The 6,861-nt window shown below is 42.6% G+C and overlaps 1 pseudogene; it reads right to left on the minus strand.

Annotated features, from left to right (window-relative positions):
• Positions 1-696: 696 nt before the first annotated feature.
• LOC147447132 (ubiquitin-conjugating enzyme E2 4 pseudogene) lies at positions 697-3,896 on the minus strand (annotated as a pseudogene).
• Between the last annotated feature and the right edge of the window lie 2,965 nt (positions 3,897-6,861).

Here is a 6,861-nt window from a genome sequence, read left to right on the forward strand (position 1 = left end):
ATCAAGATCATCTTTGCACAAGTTCTCAAACACTTGATGCTCCTGCAATGTTCAAACTTGCATGCGCAAAAGCCTACCTTGCTCTTCCTCCAATGGTAACGAGGGAAAAGTTGCACAAGATAATGCAGACGTAGCCTCTTCTGCTACAACCCATGATAAGGGTGTAGAAGAAGATGAAATTAGTTGCAACGATTCAAATGAGGTTGTAATGATCAACAAGAACCAGGTCTACATCATGGCCTACTTGGATTCCGTGTGTGTGTGTGTGTGTGTGTGTAACAATCGGGGAGAGCTCTTGGCCCTCCCTGCCCTTTGGGACTAAGTGACGATGAGGGGATTATGGGCCATAGATCTGGGATGCAGGTACCCTAGATTACAGAAAGTAATCTAGGGTGCCCTAGATCACAAAAATTAATCTAGGGTATCCCATTTTGCATCCATGGATTTGAACATGTGACCTCATCCTTGTGAGGCGCATGTCCTAACCACTTCGTCTTGCGCGCCGACAAAAGTAATCGAGGGTACCCTAGATTACTTTTTGTAATCTAAGTTACCCTATATTACTTTTGGCATTGCCGCCAAGATCTACAGTGCAAAATTGCCTCATCGTAGATCCCACCCTCCCATGCCCATGTCACTTAGCCCCGAGGCTACCTTGCGCAAAAATTGGGGAGAGCTCTTGGCCCTCCCCTTTTTTCATTTTTGAAGTTGTAGTGAGGAGTAGAAAATTGACATAAGGACCTTTGAGGTTGTCAGCACTGGGCTCCATTGTTCCTTCAAAATATCAAAGCATATGTTGAGGTTTGAAGGGGTAGTCACGAGGGAAGTGAATAGCGACAAAGAAGACCCCACCTGAGTAGGGGTTATTGCTCAGCGGCCCCATAATTGTAGCTTGCTAGTGGAATAAATCATCGCCCATTGTGCTGGCACTACACAAAACTCTCTCTCTCTCTCTCTCTCTCTCTCTCTCTCTCTCTCCAAAGAAAGGGAGGGCCAATAGCCCCCCAATAGTCCACACGCATGCAGATGATGAGAGATCTCTCGACCCTCCCCTTTTTCATAAGATAGAGGGAGGAGTTTTTCCAAAAAAAGAAAAAAAATCATCCTTCATAGCCGGCATGGCTTTACGGATTTGCATATTAAAAAAAAGAACACGGCGAGCGAGAGCCTTCTTGTTGTCCGTGCATGTAGGGACCACGGGGAGGCTCTTGTTCCTTCCCTTTTTTTTAATGTAGAAGGTCCATTGAGACTCATTAGAAGATACGAATCCAAATTTTGCAAAAGAAAAAAGAACACACAAGCTCCATTAAAATGCAGTAAGAGGGTATAAATCTAAAACTTTGGGGAAAAGAGGGGGCTAGGAGCCCCTCGATCATCCACGTGCACGCGGATGATTAGGGAGCTCCTGCCCCCATTTTTTCCCCAAAATTTTGGATATTCTAAGTTATTCACGTATTGTAAATAGTTTTTAATGATAGTTAGATTGAATTGTCATGAAGTATTCGTTAAAATTAAATAATTAGACCAAAATTTTAACAAATTTTTAACAAAGCCAAGAAGCCTACACTTGCATCTTATAGGCATGTCGCAACAAAATGTCGTGGTTGGTACTACCTGGTCAAGATGTATGCCAAATGTGGTGTCCATACAATCTTAAAAAAAAGGGGGGGGGGGGGGGGGGGGGGGGGGGGGGGGGGGGGGAGCCCCCATAATCCGTGTGTGCACGGACGATGGAGCCCCCCCCTTTTTTTGAGATGCCCAAAGAAATGTCATACTTGGTTACAAAGAGTCACTAGGCAAAGCCAACAATGCCGTTGTGTTTTTCATATTTCACGGAACTTGAAGACCTGCCAAAACTCTCTCTCTCTCTCTCTCTCACACACACATACACACACACACACACACACACCATGTCGTACATAAGAGAAAGGCTTCATAGAAGGAACAAGTGCATGTGTGTGTGTGTCTATGTGTGTGGATGGCAATTAGAGTTCCAAACTGCATAAGGATAAACATTCTCTTGCATGTGCTAGAGTTGACCTACATGTTCCAAGAGATTTTTGAGTTGTGACTAGGGAAGAAGCCCCAACTTATGTGTGTGTGTGTGTGTGTGTGTGAGAGAGAGAGAGAGAGAGAGAGAGAGAGAGAGAGAGAGAGAGAGAGAGAGAGAGAGAGAGAGAGAGAGAGAGAGAGAGAGAGAAGGGGCAAGTGCCTGTATGTGTGTGTGTGAGTGTGTGTGTGTGTGGGGGGGAGAGAGAGAGAGAGAGAGAGAGAGAGAGAGAGAGAGAGAGAGAGAGAGAGAGAGAGAGAGAGTGAGAGTGTTGTTTCAAGTTGCTTGATGTGCTTGCAGGTTTAAGGGCAACGACATGTTGACAACTGCTGCAGAAGGAGTGGTGATGAAGGCTATGCTGGCTGATCTACTGCACTACATTATTGAGACCAAATTTTGCACCTGATAATCACGATTGGCGGAGGAAGGGGTTGTTTACTAGGTTGCTAGCTTAGAGAAAGAGACCAACTTCTACACCATATATGCACGATGTCTGAGGAATCGGTTGTCTAGGTTGCTAGCTCAAAGAAGGAGGAGACGATGAGTACTTGCTGGTGCTAGACTATGTTGGCCATGTGGACACGTAAGGGTGGCCACCCTTGACCTCTTGCATAACAGCACTATGGTGCATGTCTTTCCTTTGTTTCTAGGCAGCTACTACATTGCATATTGCGTGCTTTGCTATGATGTCAGCTCTATGGGGTTTAGCCCCTAAGTAGAAGAGGATATGATTGAAGCTATCCAATGTTGATAGCATCCTCCCTTTCCATCCGATGAACTGTGTAAAAAATTATCCCCCCCCCCCCCCCCCCCCCCCCCCCCCCCCCCCCCCCCCCCCCCCCCCCCCCCCCTTTGGCTATACGGTTCTCAAGGTATAAACTACTACAAGTGCGCTTTGTAAGCAGGGGTGCTTGTAATAAAAGCGTCGCTAAGTGCGTCACATCTTGTGATGCTCATAACAACGTTTACAAATTGTAAAGTGAAAAAAGCCCAACTTTATTGCGTGAGCCATTTTTGCTCCCGTAGCAATTGAGCAGAGCATTCTCCATCAACTTTGCAGTGAAGCGAGGTCGGCCCCTACCGGCCATCTCTCTTGCACCCCCACCCCATCTGTCCTTCACCACACACACACACACACACACACACACACACACACATGAACGAAGTGAAATTATATATATGTGTGTGTATTAATAAGTATAGCCTTGAGTTTATCAAAAGCTACATTGCAGTCTAAATTTCACTCAACAGATACTAATAGCCAATACATGGTCCCCAATGGCCCGTAGAAACTTGCACATCCAACAAAATCTTGGGCTTGGGTAGATCAATGATTGACGAAATTATATCCATGCCCTTGGTTATTCCATGATTTGCACGATGTGATCAAGGACTAGCAATACCACCAATTTGCATTTTTTGAGGTTGAGCATATCCTATAGATGTGGCACTTAATGAAAATGAGTATCAAATGATCAATGTGATCCTTTCTTTCCTTCAAGTGCATTAGCTGGAGTATTTGAAAGCACAAATTGAATCACAAAGTTTGTAATTACTCTCAATTTAGTGGCAATAACCATCTTATGTTGGTCTTGAGGTGCTATGGTCACTTGATTGTGCCAGAGATGCCATTCAAAAAGTTGTAAGCACATAGTTTGGGATTGATGGAGGGAGATTATCCCTAATGATGGTGGCATTGACTTGTTCAAGATTGACACAAACTTTTAGTTTTCCGTTCTTCATAGGTACCACCACAATAAGAGACACCCATTATGTGTGGGCAATTTTGGAGATAAACTCTACCTCAAACAATTTCTATTTCCTCCATGATTTTCTTGGCAAGCATATCATTTTATGTATAAGGGTGTAGTTTCCAAGGTTTGGCTCCATCCTTGATAAGGATTGTGTGTTGGGAGATCAAAGGATTCAACCCTTTAGGTCCTTGTATGTGTCACCAATAATGCTTTTTACGGTATGTTTTTATGATTTATAAATGCTTTTTATGAGAATTATGTTTAGAACATATTTTTGAAGTCATTGTTCTTGTAAAATAAAAAGTGTTTTCCAAAAAGCAAAAAGGGCTTTTTGAAACTCTAGTGTGCTTTCTGACATTCTCTTTGAAGAGGACAATTTCACGATCAAGAATCTATATTTGGATGTGAATTTTGTGAAGGTTAAGTACTCGTTTTCTAAGGTTAAGTGCTCTCTTTATAAGATTAAATACTGCACATGTTTTTTAAGCTAATGATAGCATGTAGGCTATGTTTGGTTTAAAAAGACAAGAGGAGGCTATTAAATGAAGCCAAAAGCTCTAAAAAAGGAGAAGTAAGGGCATTTTTTCATGCAATGGGCTCTCTAGATTAGAGAAGCAAGTTGTCGTGCATGCAGGACAACTCTTCATAAAAACGGCCATAACTTAAGCTCCAATTGTCAGAATTGTGCAACCCAAGACGCAAAAGAAATCTCTCTTTGAGCTCTATACATCTATGGTATTACTTTCAACATTATTTTTCTCTATAATAGCACCTTTTTTCACCAATTATTCTCACCATTTTCAAAGAAGACAATAAAGAAGTTATGTGCCATGCATAGACCTCTATAAGTAAGGCTCTTATAAAGGGAAGCATGTACATGTTTCTAAGATTTTGGTGTATTTTTGTGATTCTTCTATAGAAGGAAGAAGATATGTCAAAGAAGAAAGAAGATGATGCTTCTTCAAAGAGAGGACTTTGTGAGTCTATGGTTCTAATAAGAGAAGGCCAAAATGGTTGGCTTGATCAGAGAAGGCCATTACATTGGCACAAAGAGAATGCCACCTTATGAAAAATTTAATGTATCATGATTATATTTAGCTTCATTGAAAGCTTTTATAAAATAAAAAGACCTTTTTTGGGGGGGGGGGGAGGCCATCAAACCCTCAATACTATGTTGTTCCTCTCTCTCTCTCTCTCTCTCTCTCTCTCTCTCTCTCTAAGTTTCTACTTATGGTTATGTGATTTATGTTATGCATCTCTTATTTTCAATTAATTATGGCAGTCAACTACTCAAATTACGTTACATTGGTATAAGAGTCCCGGCTAGGTTCTTCTTTTATGGAGCAGTTCAATATAAGATACTCCACCATCGCAAGGAGAGATTCACAAATGTCAAAGGTTTATTTCTTTCTCAATCAAGATATGAGTTGAGGTAAATTTTTTTATATTTTTGATGTAATATGGATAACATGAGTAGCCCAAATCTTGAATGCATATGGGTTCCTCTTAAACAGAGGAAAGAAGAAGTCATGTTTGTGAGGGCCATGCCAGGTACCGCCGGCTGCAATGTCTTCCCACAACTACACCGCGATTCCTGACATCCCTCCCACTTGAGACCGACACCAAGACAGAACTCCCCCTACTCTTCGATGCCAACTCAAGGGGGTGATAACCGTCACTTTTCTCATACGGGTCCCTTAACCCAAAAACACCTTTCCTTATCGGTTTCACTTACCATTCAAAGTCATTAGACTAAATTAGAACATCAACCTTCCAGGGTCCGCTGGTGGGAGTTCTCTGATTCATCCTTGGTTCAAGGTCACTGACGCTTTTTTCCCGGTTAGGACCGAGCACAGCCGTTAGAGCATTCCCCTAAGATGAGTGGTATTATTGGCTACACGAAATCCCTCATTCCCTAGTTTGAATTCCCACTCCGTAAATCAGATTTTCCTTCCCTAAGCTTGACTCAACTTATTAGACAACATAAAATTGGGTTCAACTTTTCGGCCAACAATTAACCCTCCGGAATCCACCCTCCCACCGAACCATTCGGTAAATGCACAATCCCAAGGTAGTACTACATTACTAGGAAAACAGTATTCCAAACCAATTGATCACAGAAAACATTTCAAGCAATTGAAAGCAGCATGCAAACTGTTGCATACCCTTGCAAATGTGCATTCACCAAGTCGTTCCCACCTTTTTCCCTTTTATAATGTTTTAATTTCTTTTTCCTTTAATAATATTTCAAGCAATCACATATACTTCTCCAGGCATATCCCGATCCTTGTCCCAGGACTCAGATATCCTGTCTCCTCCGCCACGTGTTGAGGCGACGCCTTTACACCATTCCTGTTTATTATATTTTCTTGTTTGGGAAAGGCTTTAAAACAATCTACTTTAGGTTCCTTTTAGAAAACTGTCCGAGAAGCAGAGCACTGTCCGATTGATGTGGACAAGTACGAGATAGCCCATTTAGGTTCCTAGCCTTTTCAAGGTTAATTTTTACCAAACAATTTGAAAACAAGTGTTCTTTAATTAATCACATCTCCCTTCCTTTGTCTGATCCATCCCAGGATCCCTTACTTCTTCCATAATACGATCCCTCTCAGGATTCGTATCCTTCTTTCCTTATCCAATCCCTCAAGGATCCATCTTCCTCCCTTTTCCGTCGGCATCAGGCCTACCCGGATTAGGCCGATTTCCAGACGCATCCGCGGGTCCCTATCACCCGGCCGGGACTCACTCCCATCCAATTCCAATCCTAGGGCAATGGATGAACCCGAGCTCATCATATATAGATCAATGGTTCGCTGTCCTTGTTACCATATACATGAGGTAGTGATGTGTGTGAACACACTTAGGACCGCCGGGGCACTTTTTCCCTCTTTAGGAGGTTTTTTCCCCCGTGCATGTATATACGCCCATTACCCTAGGGCTAGCTCATCTTTCATTGTGAGCACTGAGCAGTACACTCCCTGTGTTGTACATTGAGCTTCTTCATCTTCTCCAAGCTGTGTGTGTGGGTTCCTTGCAACCCTAATTTCAACAATTGGT

The sequence above is a fragment of the Adiantum capillus-veneris genome, chromosome 11, assembly GCF_014529385.1.
Source record: "Adiantum capillus-veneris isolate H3 chromosome 11, ASM1452938v2, whole genome shotgun sequence".
NCBI lineage: Eukaryota > Viridiplantae > Streptophyta > Polypodiopsida > Polypodiales > Pteridaceae > Adiantum > Adiantum capillus-veneris.